Source organism: Diabrotica virgifera, chromosome 7, assembly GCF_917563875.1.
Source record: "Diabrotica virgifera virgifera chromosome 7, PGI_DIABVI_V3a".
NCBI lineage: Eukaryota > Metazoa > Arthropoda > Insecta > Coleoptera > Chrysomelidae > Diabrotica > Diabrotica virgifera.
In genome coordinates, this window is record NC_065449.1 from 128,120,515 (window position 1) to 128,142,286 (window position 21,772).

At 31.6% G+C, this 21,772-nt stretch overlaps 1 protein-coding gene across 1 annotated transcript in view; it reads left to right on the forward strand.

Moving 5' to 3' along the window:
• The window catches only part of LOC126888127 (2-hydroxyacyl-CoA lyase 1), a 784,683-nt gene that overhangs the window by 372,028 nt on the left and 390,883 nt on the right, over positions 1 to 21,772 (forward strand). The window lies entirely within an intron of this gene.

Sequence of the window (21,772 nt, forward strand, 5' to 3'; positions counted from 1 at the left end):
ACAATATTACTCTACAGGTGGGATTAATTAGAGTAATACAAGAAGAAGGGGTATAAGACATAGATTAAAGCAAGGTAATATACGGGGAGTTGGTTTTGCCTCGAGAAAATTTAATTAAAGATGCAGATAAATTTTATCGAATACAAAGGCGGGGATTTGTTATATTCCTAATTGATATTAGAAATAAAAGTTTATAATTATAAATTAAAGTCAAATTAAAATAAAGGTTTTCATTTTTCTCGACCACGGGCATGTAAATTTGGAACACCCTGTATAAAACAAATTATGTCTAAGTAGCTTTTAAGAGAGTGATTCGGAGAAGTGTTTACGAACCGCGGGAACAATACGACTCAAATAAACAATTAGAGTGATGTGTACAAAGAAAGTGTTCGCGGAAGGATTGGTCATTAACCACCGCCAACTAATACTTTAGTGAATAAGACAACACGTCATTAAATTTGTAAATGTTGTATTAATGTAGAAAGTAAAATTGAAATGGGGAATATTATTTTTTCTTGAAATCCATTAAGATATTTAGAAAAAGGAAAGTTGTGTTATAAATACGAATAATTGGAAGTTGCTTGGGATTGGTTGATTTTTGAATGCTGGAAGGGGTAATTTGGAAGTAGGAGAATGGATGAGAGATGTGTGGCGGAATGTTTGTGGCGATCGAAAGGCGAAGGCCGGTTTTCGAGAAGAGTAGACAAAAAAGTGAAACGCCGGTATAGTTTGTTTTTGAAAATTAAAAAGTAAGATATCGTGGAACGAGTTTTAGGCCGAGTCGAGATAGTATATAATTCTTTGAGTCTAAAGTACCCCGGTTTTGTTGAAGTGTTTGAAAAAGGTAGAACACGGAATCAGGAGACGGCAGGAACGAGGTCTGTACGAGGCGTAGTTTCAAAGGAGCAGAGGCATTACTGGAAGCTGGTACGAGTCGTTTGATCGCAACCCAAGATAGGAAAAAACGTGTTTTGTGTGAAGACATTGTCAAATCATCAGTAAAGGTCAGTCTATTTTGTTATGACATGAATGTATGGTTTATGTATTAAATACCACATTGAAAATTGAAGCACACAATCATTATTAAAAATTTTTCATCAAACCTAAATCAATTTAACTGATAAATCATAATAGTTCATTTTAAATAAAATAACTTTGGAGACAAAAAGAAATAAGATTCCCATGTTTATAAATGTTGTATTAAATAAAGATAGAAGGATAAGATATAAGAAATATTAAGCATTGAGTGCCATTTAGATAAAATAAACGATTTTATAATTTCTAATTGAAATTCATATGTGTGTATTATTTTACTCTCTTTTATCTATCCCGATTAGGAATCCACTGAGAAATATTTTGAAGCCACGAAAGTAAGTAATTGATATTATAATTTAGCCCTGAGATTGACACTATATTGGTATTTGATCTGTTTGATTAATGAGATAATTATTAATTAATTAATTAAAATAAATTACATCTGAGAACAGCATCAGATTTCAAAAATAAGATCACAACAATATATATATATATATATATATATATATATATATATATATATATATATATATATATATATATATATATATATATATATATATATATATATATATATATATATATATATATATATATATATATATATATAAGAAATATAAAATCTTTCCGAAAGTCCCTTTTTAAAAAATATTTATTTAACACAAGAAAGTAGTCTTTACAGTTTGAAAGCAAAATCTGAACTAAACAATTATAATTCTAAACTAAGAAATGAAAATGTAACATTTTGATAACTATGAACGTATGATGTCTTCGTCAGCGTTTCTCTGGTTCAGGGACTTACTCTTCTCACGGTCATTACCGTGTTCTAGCTGATGTTGCGGAATGTGGGTCGTTAACTCCTCTTCCCCAAGAGTGAAGCCATGCGAGGGAGTTCTATGCCGGGGTTAGGACTTTCTTCTTTTTCCTCTATGGAATCGTTTCTCTTTGTTTTTGCTATTTTCCTTTTGAGTAAAATAATAAGTGTTGTAATTATTCCAATGTACAACAGAATTGTCCAAATACTTGGAATGTGGTACAGAGCCGTATTTTGAAATATTGGTTTTATTTCGTGATTTGGAATATCTTTAAGTTTTAGCGAATTTAGTTTTATTTCCATTGGTGCTATTTTAATTATATCGAAATTTAATTGTGGTGAGTTTATCATCATTGGTTGCCCTGATGTGACGTCTTGAAAGGTTAATTCTTGATTTTGGAAAATAATTTTACAAGGTGCATTCTCTATCAGATAAATGCCGTTCAGAATTTTTATTTGCGTTTCTTCTGCACATTTAATGATTAGTTTTTCTTCTTTAGGAAAGACAGCTAAATATTGGTTGATTTCTGGAATAATTTCGATATGGTTTCCTGGAATTTTCGCTTTTAGGTATTGGCAGTCTGTAGAGTTGCCAAAAAATAAAATTTGGTCTTCACATGAGTGCTCGTGATTAATTTGCAGATAACCAGGACATTGGAAGATCTTACTATGTGTGCAGATGTCATTTAGAGGAAATATAATTTTTTCATTTTTTAATAAATATCTTGAGTTTGGTAACATGATGACAAATTCTGACTTACTTTTTGTGGGAATTGGCAATAAATGATAAAGATCAAAATTGGATTCATAGTCAATAGGGATTGAAAGAAAATATTGTATTTGATTCTTTTCTATTTTGCAAGTTATTTGTAAAATAGCTTCGAAATCTAAAATGTTTTCATATTTTACTTCAAATGGTAGCTGTGCTTTGTAATGTGAAGAAATTTTTTGGAGTTCGTTAAATAATTCGTTTGATTTTATTATGCTAGGATGTAATGTTTTCAATTTGCAAAATGTAATCGAATTCTGGACATTTTCCATTGTATCGAGTATTAAGTTGTATGTTATTATAATTTCATTAAACATGTCTTTCAAATAATTGACATTTTCAAGATTTGTTTGGAAATCTACTATATCTTTTATTGCTAAAATTTTGGATTTTAAATTAATTTCATTTTCTTGAATATTTTGAATTGTTTCATTAAAGTTACTGATAATTTCATGGCTTAGCGAATATTGATTATTGATTTGGCTTTGCAAGTTTGCTTCGTTTGTCTTTAAGTGTTCTAGTATTGAGTTAATTTTTTCGCCGTCTTCAGCATCTAAATTTCCTGTTATAGCTTTAATAATTGAACCGAAACCGTTGATAATACCTCTTTTATTTTTTTGTAACTTGGTATGTATGTTTAGGTTTTCAAATTTTTCCTCAATATTATCTTTGACGTACTCTACTAAATTAACATAATTTTTTGTTTCATTATTGAAAAATTTACAATTAGAAAGATTATTTTTTAGGTGATCATATTGCATATTTAAGTTATCATACTCTTCTAAAAGTGGATTTAAGTTGTAATAATGGACAAAAGTGTGGCTAGATTTTTGAAGTTTGGCAGGTCCCAATTTGATTGGTAATATGCCTAGATTATGGGTAACATCTTTTATTTGGATTGCTGCGCATCCGATTGCGAGGTACCTGAAAATTTGTAAGGTTTTCTTTTAGGTCGTTTAACATTAGAAAAATGAATATTTTCGGCAGTATTTTTATGTCTAGTTTTTATTTTCGCGGTTTTTCTTTCTTTATTAATTTTACTTATTTCTTCAGCTTGGTATTTATTTTTTGTTTTACTTTGATATTGCTTATTACGAACAAATACTTTAGTAGGGATTGTTTCGGGCAATTCTTCTCGATTTTCGTTAGCTTTAGAGATTACTTTTTCTTTTACGTTTTGCAAGGATTTATTGATATTAGAATAAAGTATTTTCATTTTTTCTTTATGGTTTGAAATATAATTATTTAAAATTTGTTGCTCGATATTGATATCAAAAGGAGAATTACTATCTATATGTCCCGTAATCAACTCATGTGGTTTCATTTTTGTTACTGAATGGATGCTGTTATTATAAGCTAGTAAAGCGTAATTTATTTTTTGTTCAATATGGTCATTTATTGTTTCGTCAGGTTCAACAATCAAAGACTCTGAGTCGACGTTATGTGGGGTACCTAATAAAGTTCCATCAAAATTTTCTACATAATCTAAGAAGTCTTGATTTGTTTCAGGTTCTATGTCATGAGTTTCGTTTGCGTTTAATCGTATTCTTGATAGACAATCGCTATTTGTGTTTAGAGCACCTTTTTTATATACAATCTCATAATCATATTCTTCGAGTTTTAATCTCCAGCGAACTAATTTTGAGCTGGGATCTTTTAATGAAAATAGCCATTGAAGAGGCTTGTGATCTGTCACGAGAGTCACGCGACGTCCAAAAATATAGGGTCGGAAATACTTAACTGCCCAGACTATAGCTAGGAGTTCTTTTTCAATGGTAGAGTAGTTTATTTCTGAATCATTCAGTGTTCTACTCGCGTAGGCAATTGGGAGATCAGAACCAATTTTTCCTTGACTTAAAACTGCACCTATTGCATAGTTACTTGCATCTGTTGTCAGATTAAATGGTTTAGTAAAATCAGGATATTGCAGAATTGGTTCATTTGTAAGAAGATCTTTACAGATATTAAAACACTGTACATAGTCTTCGTCTTTAATATTTATTTCATTATCTTTTTTTAGTCGCAATGTTAAGGGTTTTGTAATTTTTGAAAAATCTTTAATAAATTTTCGATAATATCCTAATAATCCGAGGAAGCCTTTTAACTGTTTGGTAGTAGCAGGTATTGGGAAATTTTTAATAGCCTTTATTTTATCCGGATTGGGCTTTACTCCTTCTGGAGTGACAATATGACCTAAGTAAGCCACTTCTTTCTTTAAAAATTCGGATTTGTCCAACTGTATTTTAAAGTTAGATTCACGTAGTCTCTGAAATACTTCTCTTAAATTTGTAATATGTTCTTGCAGGCTAGTGCTAAATATAATAATATCATCTAGGTAGACAAGGCATTTTTCGTTTTGTATGCCTCTTAGTATGTTATCCATTACTCTCTGGAATGTAGCTGGGGCATTTCTAAGTCCAAATGGCATTCTAAGAAACTCATAGTGACCATTTTCGGTGTTAAAAGCGGTTTTTGGGATATCTTCTTCTGCCATTTCTATTTGATGGAACCCAGAAGCCAAGTCTAGCGTGGTAAAGTACTGACAACGCCCTAATTTGTCTAAGAGGTCAGTGATATTTGGAAGGGGGTATCTATCTCCTAAAGTAATAGCATTTAAACGTCGATAATCGACTACAACACGAAATTTACGTTTATTGGAGGCATCAAGTTTTTTGGGGACAACCCAGATAGGCGAGGACCAGGCAGAATTGCTATGTCGGATAATATTTTGATCTAACATGCCCTGAATTTGATTTTGGACTTCTTTACGATATATTTCCGGATATCTATATGATTTAGAATATACTGGAATCTCATTAGAAGTTTTTATACTATGCTTAATTTTATTGGTGAAAGACAATTGGTTGCCCTCAATATGAAAAATGTCCGAAAATTCTCTTATTAGTTTTAAAATTGAATTCCGCTCTTCGGTATTCATATGTTCCGTGCGGATTTTAGAAATATCAAATTTGAATTTTTCGGCATAAATAGAATTAAGATTAGGATGATTTATTTGTTCGTATTCATCGAACTTTTCAACTTCTATTGGTGAAGTTAAATCAACTTTAAAATGTGACTCTGATGAGTTAGTAATAGTGCATAAAGCTTCTTTATTAACAACTTTAGTAAGACATTGGGGAATTTCTAATTTCCCTATTTTTGTATAAGGCACGATAACGTCACCATTTTCTATATTTTTTATATTTAATTTAATTACTTGTTCGGAACGTGGAGACACTACTATACAATTCGTGCTGCCAGCGCTCGGACTATAATAGTTAATTTTAATTGAAGAACAAGGTGTTCTTAATAAATTATTTACTAAATCGATATTTGCTTGTAATAGTTTTAAATTATCTAATCCTAATAAGCAATCAAAATGATCGTGAAACTTAAAAATATGATAAGTTAATTTTATTGGCTTTTTATGCCTAAATATAGAGGAAGAAGGAATTACGGTACAGAAATTTTCCTTAGTAGTTCCAAGAGCAGTGGAAATTTGAAATGGTTTTTTAAATATTGAATTTTTAAAATATTTTTCACCTATTTTCGGTGTAATAAAAGATTTAGTGCTCCCAGTATCTATAAGGACTTTTAAATTATGCTCAGGGAAAATTATGTACGGCAATTCGCATTCTTTATTAGTTAAATTTAATAATTCTACATGCTCTGGTTTTCTTCCGAGGCTATCTCTTCTAAAAAAGGTTCTTGGGATGAACTTTCAGGACAGTCTGTATTATCTATGTTATGCAGTTCTTCCGGAATAATATTTTGGCTTGCGAAATTATTGGGGTTACGGAAACGAGTCCTATTTTGGAAGTTTTGTGATGGTCTGAAAGTATTATTGGTTGTGATAGTCATTGGAGTAGGGTTTGAGAATTTTCTGTTTGGATTTGGCTGGAATACATTGGAGTTTCGATTAAAATTCCTACTTGTACTAGGATTATTTTGGAAATAATTATTTTGATTATTTTGTCTCATATTTTGAGGATTCGGTTGGGGATTCGGAGGATCCATAGTATTTCTTTGTATTGGAAATTGGTTCCTTGGTTGATATTGAGTTTGGGGTTGATATTGAATTTGGGGTTGATAATTATTTTGTTGGTTTTGTCGGAAATTGGATTTTGGTCTAGACGAATAATTATTATTTTGGTAAGATTTGTGATTTTTGCTTTGAGAAGAATTATTTTGGTCTAGGTATATCTGAAAATCATTTGTGAGGATACCTAACGCAGAATTTAAATCTGGAGGATTCTTTGTACGCATTAAGGTACCAAGAGGTTCTTTTAACCCACGTAACAAAACTCTTAATGCTAAATTTCGGAAGAAGCTACCAAGAATATTAATTTCAGCAGCATGTTCAGTTTTTGAGGTCAGGACAGATATTTGAAGATTTAATAATTTTTGTATTCGATTATAAAAATCAAATGGGGATTCATTATTGCCTTGTTTCAAATCTGAAATTTCTATGTTTAAAGTATAAATATCTCTTTTGTCTGAATAAGAATTAATTAAAGCATTTTTTAAATCTTGCCAAGTTCTAAGATTACAAGAAGAAATATTGACTGCGGCTTCGCCTTTTATTTTTGCAATTATGCTTGACATCAAATATTCATTTTGAAAATCATTCACATCTGTACCATTATAAAATTTGGTTACAAGCTTTTCGGAAATTTCTAAAAATCTAGGAAGTAACGTATGATTTCCTTCAAAATCTGGAATCATATCTAAGTATTCTTTCTTTAGTTGAGGAACTTGTGGAACAGCCATTTTAAATTTATTGTTTAATTCTAATATTTTCGAAAAACTTATATTATTTTTATTAAAAGGTAAATTATCTAAATTAGTTAAATTTGAGTCAGAATCTGTATCTGAGTTACTACTGTCTGAATAATCAGAATCTAGTGTTAAATTAGGCTCTCTATATGACATTAAACACTTACAGTAATGTAGCGATCTTGTCCATGGAACTGCTTCGGAACTGGGTCGAGACACTCACAATATTCGCTTGAAAGTCTCTCCGGTACGAATCTTCTCGTCAGGTTACTCAATTCGCCCAACTGGAATTCACTTCACGAAAACTGTTCGAATAGTCAAAAAATCGTAAAAACGAACCGAGAGTTATATTCGCTAACGCCCGTTTGACTATCCTACTGACTGCGCCAGAAATATAAAATCTTTCCGAAAGTCCCTTTTTAAAAAATATTTATTTAACACAAGAAAGTAGTCTTTACAGTTTGAAAGCAAAATCTGAACTAAACAATTATAATTCTAAACTAAGAAATGAAAATGTAACATTTTGATAACTATGAACGTATGATGTCTTCGTCAGCGTTTCTCTGGTTCAGGGACTTACTCTTCTCACGGTCATTACCGTGTTCTAGCTGATGTTGCGGAATGTGGGTCGTTAACTTATATATATATAAACAAATGAAATAGAGAATGCGGAAAAATCCCCTTACGAACAATTCACACATCCACTACTTCGGGCTGGGAAAAATTTTTTGAATAGAATCGAAGATCCAAACACCAGCTCTTAGAAATGTGTTTCGCCCTCTTCAACCTCTATGGGCTCATCGGTGAAGATGAGAGGTTGAATATCTTCAGACACATTCCAATCAAAAAACAACATTCGAGACCTAGACATAGCAGGAACGTAAATCTACGCCCAACCTGACAATGCCATTCTCAAGTTTTAATTCCCTAATTACTTTAGAGTAAGTAAGATAATGTTTATGAAAAAACAAAAGATGTAGATCTTTGAAACACACTCAGTGATCAAAAGATCCACAAGTACTGGTTTGGACGACCACTCGTACGAAAACAAACAAATGAAATAGAGAATGCGGAAAAATCCCCTTACGAACAATTCACACATCCACTACTTCGGGCTGGGAAACGAATGGTCGTCCAAAATGTATATATATAGATATAAAGTATATATATCCAAAATACGAGTGGTCGTCCAAACCAGTACTTGTGGATCTTTTGATCACTGAGTGTGTTTCAAAGATCTACATCTTTTGTTTTTTCATAAACATTATCTTACTTACTCTAAAGTAATTAGGGAATTAAAACTTGAGAATGGCATTGTCAGGTTGGGCGTAGATTTACGTTCCTGCTATGTCTAGGTCTCGAATGTTGTTTTTTGATTGGAATGTGTCTGAAGATATTCAACCTCTCATCTTCACCGATGAGCCCATAGAGGTTGAAGAGGGCGAAACACATTTCTAAGAGCTGGTGTTTGGATCTTCGATTCTATTCAAAAAATTTTTCCCAGCCCGAAGTAGTGGATGTGTGAATTGTTCGTAAGGGGATTTTTCCGCATTCTCTATTTCATTTGTTTGTTTTCGTACGAGTGGTCGTCCAAACCAGTACTTGTGGATCTTTTGATCACTGAGTGTGTTTCAAAGATCTACATCTTTTGTTTTTTTATATATATATATATATATATATATATATATATATATATATATATATATATAAATATATATATATATATATATATATATATATATATATATAAATATATATATAAAATAGATGAAATAGAGAATGTGGAAAAATCCCCTTACGAACAATTCACACATCCACCATTTCGTAAGGGGATTTTTCCACATTCTCTATTTCATCTATTTGATTTCGTACGAGTGGTCATTAAACCAATAACCTTGGATCTTTTGTTCACTGAGTGTGTTTCAAAGATCTACATCTTATGTTTTTAAATATATATATATATATATATATATATATATATATATATATATATATATATATATATATACATATATACATATCTATATATATATATATATATATAAAAAAACAAAATATGCAAAAGATGGAATGCAACCATAGACACGTGTTTCTGACTTATTAGTCGTCATCAGTATGATATAGCTAAATTATTGCGAGCCATGCCGATATTTGTTAACTCGCGCTAACCTCTCCTTGTTTTATTATATATATATATATATATATATATATATATATATATATATATATATATATATATATATATATATATATATATATATATTGATACATGTATCCATGTGACTTCCAAAGTAGATTCTCGTAATACGTTGTTACTTCATATATACCGTTATGACTTCCGATTTCGGAAGTCACAACGTTTTGCCTATATTTTTACGAATTTGGCTACTAGATGGTATCAGAAGGCTTATATTAAAAATTTCGCTGGAAGTCATATCGTATCTAACATACTCATAAGATCAGATTTTAGTTCGACGGTATATCACCAGCGCTAGTGTCGCTCCCGTGCTACTATACAGGCTATGTACACAACGCGTAGCGTCTTCCGTATACCACACCGCTCGGTGTGACTTCCGTTTTTTGGCAACCCTGTGTAACGGTTTCCAGACATTTATCTGTTGTAGATTCGCGGTCCTAATCGTACTTAGTGTTTTGTGTGCCTTTTATTTTTAAACATGAATAATAGCAGATCTGCTTTACTTTTAAAGTTAGCCTTAAATGAAGGTACAATAAGTGATTATATATCTCTATAATTATATATTTTCTGTACTTATTTTAATCTATAATATTTACTTACCTATTTACTTATATAAATTCATTTTTCTCGTGTTTTTGTTTACTTCCTTTTTTACAATGAACTTCTAATTTAATCTACACTCACCGGCACGAAAAACGGGCACCCCAAAAAAATGGGTAATTTTTGATGTCTCGTATCTCCCAAACCTGTTGTCCGATTTAAGTAATTTTTTTTAATATGTTATAGCCTTATTCTTTAACAAAATAGCTATGATAATATTGTTGATAGACAGGTAAATTTTCATTGTATACCGGGTGTACCAATCAAACTGGGTTTTTTTTCTCAATTTTCACAACACCCTGTGGAATATTCTAGCCTTTATAAAATATTTAAATAAAAGCCTAACTATAGCTCCAGGTTTTATTAACATTCTGTTTTTTTATTCATTCGCTTACGTTGGATAATAAAAAGTTAAGGACTTTAACAAATAGCCATGTTCTTTATCGATACAGGTGTTTCTAAATATAAGTGCGACAAACTTTAAGGGGTAATTTCTGCATGAAAAAATAATGATCGTTTGGCAAAAGAATTTTATATTTGCAAGCATTTGCGGACATAGCTTTATCAAGTAAACGATCATTATTTTTTCATGCAGAATTACCCCTTAAAGTTTGTCGCACTTATTTAGAAACACCATGTATTGATAAAGAACATCTTTAGTTGTTAAAGTCCCTAACTTTTTTATTATCCAACATAAGCGAATGAATAACAAACAGAACGTTAAGAAAACCTGGGGCTATAGTTGGGTTTTAATTTCAATATTGTATAAAGGCTAGAATATTCCACAGGGTGTTGTGAAAATTGAAAAAAAACCAGTTTGATTGGTACGCCCAGTATACAATGATAATTTACCTGTCTAGAAACAATGTTATTACAGCGATATAGTTAAAGAATAAGGCTATAGCACAGGGGTGGGCAAAAGCCGGCCCGCGGGCCGGGTCCGGCCCTTTCGCTTACTTTGTCCGGCCCGTTGAAAAACCCCGCAAGTACCTAATCTTTTTAATCCCTTTTATGTGATTTTGTTGAAATCAACAGTAATAGTTTGCATAGTGTTCACATAAATTATTAAATATATAAATAATAGAGAGTATTATAATTACGAACAGCCTTAGCTAACTATATTTTTAAAAACTGTTTAATTGTAACTATTTACTTTAAATTTCTTTTAAAATATAGGGAAATCCCCGGAGATTCATAATTGTTTATTCGGTATTAATAATCGTATTTAACTCTCAAGGTCTCAAGACAAGCACTCGGTGTTTGGGTATCTATTTCAACCATATCACTGACAGTTTATGATCTAAATACCTCAGCACTTTGGTCCCAATAATATGATTCTTTATTTATTAAATCTGAATTAAGTATGGTTGTTTGGAATACCTACTTCAACATAAAATTCATTGTTACCGATTTTTGCCGAAGTTTTACAACTACTTCGAAAGACGCGTATAAGTTTATTTTGATTTAGCACTGGTCGTATTTCCTATTACTCCTCATATTTCTTTTGATACAGTGTGTGTTATTTTGCAAATATATAATAAATTGAAAAAGTGGAGGACATTTTGTAAGTAAAATTTGAAAACATTGTTTTTATTTTATTGTATTAAAATATTTATTTGTAAGCATTTGCAAAATGATACAATCTAAAAAAAGAAAAGTTGATTTGGAATGCAGAAATTTTAATGAAGCATGGACAGAAAAATACCTTTTTACGAACATTGGTAAGAAAGCAATTTGTTTAGTTTGCCATTAAACCATTGCTGTTTTCAAGGAATATAATTTAAAGAGACATTTTACATCAAAACATCCAAAATATGCATCGTTTTCTTTAGAAGAACTTAAAAATGCTGCAGACAACTTAGCAAAAAACTTAAATAAACAACAAAATATTTTTAGCAAACAAAGTAACATCGAGAAATCTACTACACAAGCAAGTTATGTTATTGCACACAAAATTGCTAAGTTATGTAAACCTTTTTCTGAAGCAGAATTTGTTAAACAGTGCATGGTAGAAGTGTCGGAGATATGTTGTCCTGAAAAAAACATATTTTTGAAAATTTAAGCCTGTCAAGGAGAACAATAGTACGACGGATCGAAAATATTTCAGGAAATTTACTCGACCAGCTAAAAACAATAATTGCTGATTTTACATATTGTTCTCTGGCGTTGGATGAGTCCTGCGATATTACTGACACAAGTCAATTATTAATATTTATTCGGGGCATTAACAAAAAATGTGAAATTCGCGAGGAACTTCTTAGTGTGCATCCAATGAAAGATACAACTACCGGTGAAGACTTCTTTAACGCTGTTGAAGAGTGTTTAGTTAAAGTAAATTTACCTTGGAACAAAATAGTAAGCATCACTACGGATGGCTGTCCTAGTTTAACAGGGAAAAATGTGGGCTTACTAAAACGAATCAGCGACAAAGTAAAACAGTTGCAGCCAGAACAAGACATATTATTTTTACACTGCATTATTCATCAAGAAGTGTTATGTAGAAAAGTTTTAAAATTGAATCACGTCGTTACTGTTGTGACAAAAGTTGTAAATTTTATCCGGGAACGTGCCTTAAATCATCGACAGTTTGTTGAATTTTTGAAAGAAATTGAAAGTGACTTTTACGAAATTCCTTACTACACTGAGGTGAGATGGCTTAGCATCGGTAAAGTTTTGGACAGATTTCAATATTTGCTTGATGAAATAGTATCCTTCTTGTCGATAAAAGAAAAACTACATGATTTTCCTGAATTGCAAAATGAGGCATGGCTAAACGATTTGTCGTTTTCTGTAGATATTGTAAAATATTTAAATGAACTTAATGTAAATTTACAAGGGAAAAACCAGTTCGCTTTCAATATGCACTCAAATGTCAAAGCATTTATGATAAAACTAAACTTATTTGCTGAGAACTTTAATAAAAAATATTAAACCACTTCCCATCATTACAAACACGACGAGAATTATTGAAAAATTCTGATTTTCTTAAATATAGTTCAGTAACACAAGACCTGCATACTGAATTCCAAAGAAGATTTCAAGATTTCAAAGCTATTGAAAAACCTTTGTCATTAATTAGTCAACCTTTCAATTTCGATGTGCAAGAAGCTCCTGTTGAAATTCAGCTAGAATTAATTGACTTACAGGCAAATAATTTATTAAAAGAAAATGTTCAATCAAACGAATTGAGTGCTTTCTACGGTGCTTTGAATACAGAACATTTTAAACATTTTTTAAACTATGTTCAAAAATACCTAGTTTTATTTGGTTCGACATATATTTGTGAAAGAACTTTTTTGTTGATGGTTTCCACGAAAAATAAATATCGATCACAAATTACTGACGAAAATCTACACTCGGTATTAAGGATTGCTACAAGTGATTTGGATCCCAATTTTGAAGAAATAATATCACATGAACATTCGCGATTTCACGTTTCGCATTAACTATTATAGAAGTTATACTTATAATGAGTATTCTATTAATTTTAACGTTTAATGTTTGTCTTTTTTTTTATAATTTTATTTAATATTAGGTATATTTACAAAATATGTATCAATATAAATTAATTTGTATCGTTAAAATATAAATAAATAAGGAAATAAAATCTTTCAATAACTGATTTATTTAATTACCATTAATTTATTATTATTCTTCTAACGCCGACTCCACTAATGAAGGTTGGCTAAAACACCATTGCAAATTCGTCTCTATTTTCTGCTTTTCTTGAAAGCGTCTGTGTGTTTAACCCGGTCCAGTCTCAAATGTTTTCAGTCAGAATATTTGTCGTCTACCAGGACCCCTTTTTCCTTCGAACAACTCGTACATATCATTTCTGAGCATGTGCCGTAAATATGCTGTCTGTCTCCTTTTAATGGAGGTCAAAAGTTCTCTGTCTCTTTCCATTTCGTGCAACATCATTTTGTTCGTATATGATCGGTCCATGGTATTTTCTAAATTCTTCCAAAAAGCCACATCTCAAAAGCTTCCGGCTTTCTCATTAAGTCAGCATTAACAATCCAAGCTTCGGCACCATAAAAAAGAATAGAGTGGATATACAACATTTTATCAACTAATATCAGATTTGCAGATTGAGTCTTTGGTGACTCAGAAATGTCCTCATCTTCAAAAAGTCTACCCTCAATTGCTCTATTCTTGATCGAATTTATGATTTCGAATTTAAATCTTCCGTAATCCAGACTCCTAAGTAAGTATTTCATTTTGTCCACTTGCTCAATATCTTCATTTTTTATCTGGTTCTTTTTCTGGATCTTCTTATGATTTAATATAATGACCATTTTTTTTCAATTACGTGACATATTTTACTGGGCACAAGTTTTTCGCATGTATTCCCAAGTAGGACAATTTATTATTACCATTTTCTAATTATTAACAGTCAAATTTCTTTGTCCAAATGCTTTAAAATAATACTTATAGTATTTATTTCTTGGGCAGGGAATAAGCTACACCAAAAAAATTCGCGTGGGCACAGCGTACATATCCGGTATAGTCCTCCGGCCCGAGAGACATTTTGAAACTTTCATTTTGGCCCGCGCTTAAAAGTAATTGCCCACCCCTGATCTAAGCGGTTTTTTAAAATTTATGGGTTTTACAATATTTTACCGTCAGCGAACGGACTAATAGTAGAGGATCCGATATAAGGCCGATCTGCATCGATCTATTTAATGGATAACGTGTGCGTGAAGTAACAATGTATTTTAAACGGGATTTACTTTTTCGCACTGTTTTTGACACACTTTCATATAATCAAATATCCTTAACTTTCGCGTTGTCATGGTGATGACATAATGAGCAATAAATTACAAAAAAAAATTTGACAGTTTTGTGGTTTGAAAGAAATTAGAATGTTTAAATAAGTTCTAAAAATTGTAGAATAGGAATGAATTCCAGTGATGAAGAGTTACAGTTTTTTTATTTGTTTATCGTAGATAAAATAATGTATGAAACTGTGCGTGAAGTACTTTTTGCGAATTTAAGCGATGTATAGCACTCGCTCCGTTGTCGCTTGTGCTCTAAACATCACGTGCATTCGTAAAAAGCATACTTCACGAACTGTTTCATAAATAACTATTTTCATATATTAAAAAAAATGTTTCGACCCTGGTAGATATTATTCCAGATTTTCAGATTTCAGCACAGTGTTAGATGGTTGCGGCATATATGGAGAGCAGGTAGCGTAACAACTATAAACTCAATTTTACAATGGAAACCCGGAGTTAGAAGGAGACGCGGAGGAACTAGAATAAATGGTGACAGGAAGTAAAGGAAAATTTATATAGGGCAGGAATTAGAGACTAGCAGAAAAATACAGAGGATAGAAAGAACTGGAGAAGCACAGTCAATAGTATCGAGTAGCAGACTGGGACTAATCTGCTCTAAAAAGATGGATCTAATTTAATTTAATTTTCTTATTACACATTATTATTGGTACATCAAAAATTAAAAGGACGGTGCCTGTAATAAAATCTAAAATTCAAAATTTAATCAAGAAAAATAATAAATATTAAAATTTCCTATAAGTTCAAATTTATTTATTAAAATTTTTGATATAATTTTCATAAATAAATTACTTACTAATAACACTTTTTTAATTAATTCCAAAAAATCCATTTTGCAGCAATAATAAAATATTAGTATTTGTAAAATAAATATCAATCATATCATAAATAATACAGGTTTACAAAAAAAAACTAAATTTCGGACTATTTGACGAAACCATGTTACAAGGGGGTTTTTGGGGTGGCTGATCACGAATCCGGGGTCCGCTCACCTCTTTCACGCCAGGTAAAGGTCATTTCAAGGTCAAATCAAGATAAATCGACAGTCGCTCTGAGAAAGTATATTAGGGCGTTTTTGGTGTCGCTGATGACGAATCATTAGTCCGCTGACCTCTATCACGTCTAGTTCAAGGTCAAATCAACATAAATCGACACAATCGCTCTGAAAATATAGGGGTTTTGGAGTCACTGATCATGAAAACTGCGGTCCGTTGAGCTCTACCACGTAAGGTATTGGTCATTTCAAGGCCAAATCAGGACAAGTCCACAAAACTGATTTGACCCTGAAATGACCTTTACCTGTCGCGGTTGAGCTCAACGGACCCCAGTTTTGTGATCAGCGACCCCAAAAACCCCCTAATATACTTTTTCAGAGCGATCGTGTCCATTTATCTTGATTTGACCTCGAAATGACCTTGAGCTAGACGTGATAGAGGTCAGCGGACACAAATTCGTCATCAGCGACCACAAAAACCCCCTAATATACTTTTTCAGAGCGACTGTCGGTTTATCTTGATTTGACCTTGAGATTACCATTACCTGACGTGATAGAGGTCAGCGGACCCCGGATTCGTGACCAGCGACCCCAAAAACCCCCTAGGCATATGGTTTCGTCAAATATTCCGAAATGTATTTTTTTTTGTAAACCTGTTTAATCAAAAGAATATCAATCTTTTAATTTAAATAGACAACTTTAAAACATAGAACTGCATTCACAACTGTATTCACAGTAAAAGTTTCAAAATATCACACATTACGCTTAAAGTAAGAGGTAAATCAGCAGATGAGTCGTTGTGACTTCCAAAATATGACAACACCGCTGGAAGTGACAACGCACCTTGAACTACCCTATATATGGAAGCCATAACGTATGCTGTACGCTTCGGTATATACGTATATATATACAAAATTTATTTTGGTAAATCCTTTCCCCTCAATAGGTAGACCCATTTTATAAGCCCCCCTTTTACCAAATACACAATTTTTAAAAAATAATTCCTAGTAGAAAAGGTGGAAGTCGGACAGCCTCTTCTGTATACCGGAAGTCACAACTTAACGTGCATCAATATATATATATATATATATATATATATATATATATATATATATATATATATATATATATATATATTGATGCACGTTAAGTTGTGACTTCCGGTATACAGAAGAGGCTGTCTGGCTTCCACCTTTTCTACTTGGGATTATTTTTTAAAAATTGCATATTTGATAAGAGGGGGGGTGCTACGATAGATCTACATATTGAGGGGAAAGGATTTACCATAATAAATGTTGTATATATATATAGGTATATACGGAAGCGGACATAATACGTTGTGGCTTCTGTAAATAGGGTAGTTCAAGTCGCGTTGTCACTTCCAGCGATGTTGTCATGTTTTTGGAAGTCACAGCGTCTCTTCTGCCAAATTTACCTCGTAGTTTGAGCGTGATCTGTTATCTTAGAGTCTCACACTTGGCAGTGGAATTCATTGGTATCTAGCGTTCCAATAAGAATGTCTTCTTTTTAAAGTGCATACCCGTTCCGGATGTTGGCGATCATCATGGCTATCTTGACTTTGTTTACCGCAGCGCGGGACAGTTCAGTGGTAGTCATGTTATACCACGTTCGTAAAGTTTACCACTTTTACCACTTACCTTCCCTTGAAAAATCCGTTGGAGAAGGCGGTAACGTTCTTGATTTCTCATTACATGTCATTTTCGCATTGGAAATCGAAATTGGTTAATTGGTTAAAAGGCTTAATTCTATATATAAAATATCATTAATATTATATAGTTTAACTGTAATAATAATTGTTACAATAATTAAAACTATGCATTAGTCAATTACAGCTATTAATGAACATAATTCTGTGAATGAATATGAGTCTGTAATTCGGACCCCCGGAGAATTACAGAGGAATTAATTTATTAAACACAACACTAAGTGATAACAAACACACTGAATACAATTATAAGATTAGCAGAAGAACAACAAGGTTTTAGGTCGGGAAGATCATGTACCGACGCTATATTTATAATGAGGCAGATTCAAGAGAAATCAGTAGAATACAACAAACCGGCATACTTATGTTTCGTCGATTTTAAAAAGGAATTTGACAGAGTCAAATTAAAAGACGTTATCCATTTATTGTACGCAAGAGAGGTACCTCTAGGAATAATTAAAACGATCGAAAATATCTATCAGAACAACACGATCAGAGTAAAAGTAGATAAAGAACTAACTGACCCAATTGAAGCTGGCAATGGGATAAGACAGGGAGAAAATTAAGAATTTGCCGAGCTCTGTTAATATGATGTATTTCTGCACACGTTTAAAGCAAAAAACTTTTAATAATTAGATACAATTATTCTATTATAAAGTGAACTCTCCCTTGGATGGACAGTAGTTGATCCGCATAATCTGTCCGTTTAAGGCAGGCGTCCGTTTAAGGGAAAAATAAATATGATATAATTAATTATTTTTAATGAGAAATAAGCCACAATTTTACTAAAAAAAATTATTTCATTAACGTTTCGACGCCCAAGTCGGGTGTCATCAAAATAAATATTACTAGAGTAACAATGTATTACTAGAGTAATATTTTGTATTTTGACAACGACAAATATAAAAATGCCACAAGGAAATAGCTTCAGAACAACAATGAATATGTTAATTTAAAATTTTTAATAACTTTAATAACTAAAATTATTTCAGTTACTTTAATTATATGTACATATAGGTTGATGGCTCAGATCATGCACAAAATTTATTGTGAAATTTAATCCGAAAATAATTTACGAAATTTTTACCAAAACGCTAAGACCTACAAATTAATACAATGACGTCTATTGAACTCAAATATCTTCATTCGACAATTAAGTTAAGATTCATATTTCAGTCAAAACACAAAAATTTATCGAGGTATTTATTATCAGAGTAATAATGGGGTCAGCAATTCTTTCATGGATCGACATACACATTAAAATTTTGCTTGCGTTGCTAACAGTTAAAAGATGTGAACAGATTTGTATTACATAATTAATATAGCGTAAACAGTATTCATACCTAATATCAAATATCACTCGTGTAAAGATCTGTTGCCCGATCAAGGAATACAAAACTTATCGAAAACCTCCAAAAAATAAATTAAGGATGAAAATTTGGGAATAGGTAGTTGAAATTGTCTATTATTATATAAGAAAATGTTTACAATTCTACATCTCCTCCATTTTACAAAAATGGAGGGGAATACACCCTTCTTGGGGTTGAAAATATACATTCAAAATAAGTCCGGAATTGGATAAAATAACTAATTTTAAGCAACTTTTGTTCTATAGAGTTTTTTCACTAAGTCAATACTTTTCGAGTTATTTGCAAGTGAATATGTTCATTTTTATGCTTATGAACGGTTTTTCGCAAGTAACTCAAAAAGTAAGTATTTTATCGAAAAATGTATTCTTAGCAAAAATATAGCTTATAAAAAAGTGAAACAAATGGTGTACACATGAAGTCTGTTGACCCAGAAGAAGCAGAGTTGTAGCTAATGAGGAGTAGGTCCTTCTTCGTCAAATTTCAAATCAAATGTTTCGACGTGAAATGACCAAAAAACGGAGCACTTTTCAGGGAAAATTAATTACAACTTTTTTAAAGTGTTTAAAAAAAGGTTTATTTTTGTTTTTAAAAGAACTTTTAACGTTAAAAGTAAGTGAGTTACGCTCAAAATATTGTTACGCAAATAAAAGGGCTCAACCCTTTTTATTTTTTGGTATAAAAATCGCGAAAATCACCCCCTAATTAGCATCTCAAATAAATTTAATCGTTACCGCTTCACACTTTACTTTTCTTATGTATTCTTTATATGATCTGTAAGTTTCATCGGTTCAAAGTGCTTCTTTTTGAAATGGCTTTAGTTAAAATGGCTTGAACAAGTCACTAATCACGAGTGTATGCAAATTTTGAACAGTCTTAGCGTAACCAATTTTTGTCTACCAGGAAAACAAAAAATCCAAAATAATCAGAAAAGCAAAACGTACATTTTATTACTGTTTGAGGTTTTTGGTATTACTAATAATTTTTCAGTTATTTTGAAAAAAAAAGGAATTTTTTTCAAAATCAGAAAAAATGTTTTATTTTAAAACCAATTTTTTTCAAAATTGAACAGTTTGAACCAATAAAACTTATAGATCATTATAAAGAATACATAAACAAAATACCTTGTGAAGCAGTAACGATTCATTTTATTTGGGATGCTAATTAGGGGGTGATTTTCGCGATTGTTTTTACCAAAATATAAAAGGGAGCAAAAATATTTTGAGCGTAACTCACTTACTTTTAATGTTAGAAGTTAAAAAAAAAAACAAAAATAAGCCTGTTTTTAAACACTTTAAAAAATTTTTTAATAAGTTTTCCCCGGAAAGTTCTCCGTTTTTTGGTTATTTCACTTTAAAATATTCGATTTGGAATTGGGCGAATAAGGACCTACTTTTCATTAGTTACAACTCCGCTTCTACTGGGTATACAGATTTCATGCGTACTCCATTCTTTTCACTATTTATAAGCTATATTTTTACTAAGAATATCTTCTTCGATAAAATACTTACTTTTTGAGTTATTTGCGAAAAACCGTCTAAAACATGTTTTTTGTTGTTAAAAATGAATATATTCACTCGCAAATAACTCTATATTTTTCACCCCCGAGAAGGGGTATTCCCCTCCATTTTTGTAAAATGGAGGGTGTGTAGAGTAGTTAACTTTTTCTTATATAATAATAGACAATTTCAACTACCTATTCCCAAATTTTCATCCTTCCTTTATTTTTTTTGGGTCAGATCGGGCTATGTATCAATTTGAAACGATAAAAAATGACCTACAGTATCATACGCAAAGCATGCGAAACATGGGTGCTGAAAAGTCAGAAACAGACCTTTTAGAAAGATTGCAGAGAAAAATGCTAAGAGCAATATAATATGGAGGTGCGAAAATAGATCAGTGGAGAAGAAGAACCAAGAAAGAACTGGAAGAACTGTATAAAGAGCCAACGATAACGATGACGATCAAAGCACAGAGAATAATATTTGGGGCAAATCGAAAGAATGAGAAGTAAAAGAATGCCAAAATGGTACTCTTACGTAGACCATAACAAAAGAGAAGGAAAGGCAGGCCAAGAGAAAGATGGGAGGACAGTGTGTACGAAGACCTGAAGAAAAGTAACATTGAGAGATGGAAACAACTAGCATTGAACTGAAGGAGAGGGAAGTAGGTGGTGAAAGATTGTATAAATGGACTGAATTGTAATTATATAAAATTTATAAGACTAAAATAAAATGTAGTCAGAAATGTAAACGTTTTATTCCTAGGCCAACAAGGAATATTGAGCTTAATAAATAATAAAAAATGTAGTTTTATATCGTAAAATATTTGGAAAAAGTTCTTCATTTTATATTTACTATCCACATTTGCGGATACGTGCTGTCGTGCACGGATGGGTGCTGTCGCCACAATTATTCAATGTGTACTCCCAACTAATATTTCAGGAGGCACTATGGGAAAGAGTTGAAGGTGTAATGATTGGAGGGAGCATCATTAATAACATAAGATTTGCAGACGATACCGCAATCATGGCAGAGAATATAGACAATTTACAAATTCTCCTATATATCATTAACAGAGAAAGCAAAAAGATGGGACTAACAATGAATATAAATAAAACCACATTAATGGTGATCTCAAAAAACCCTGTTGACAACATACATCTGACATTGGAGGTAAACCGATAGAAAGAACC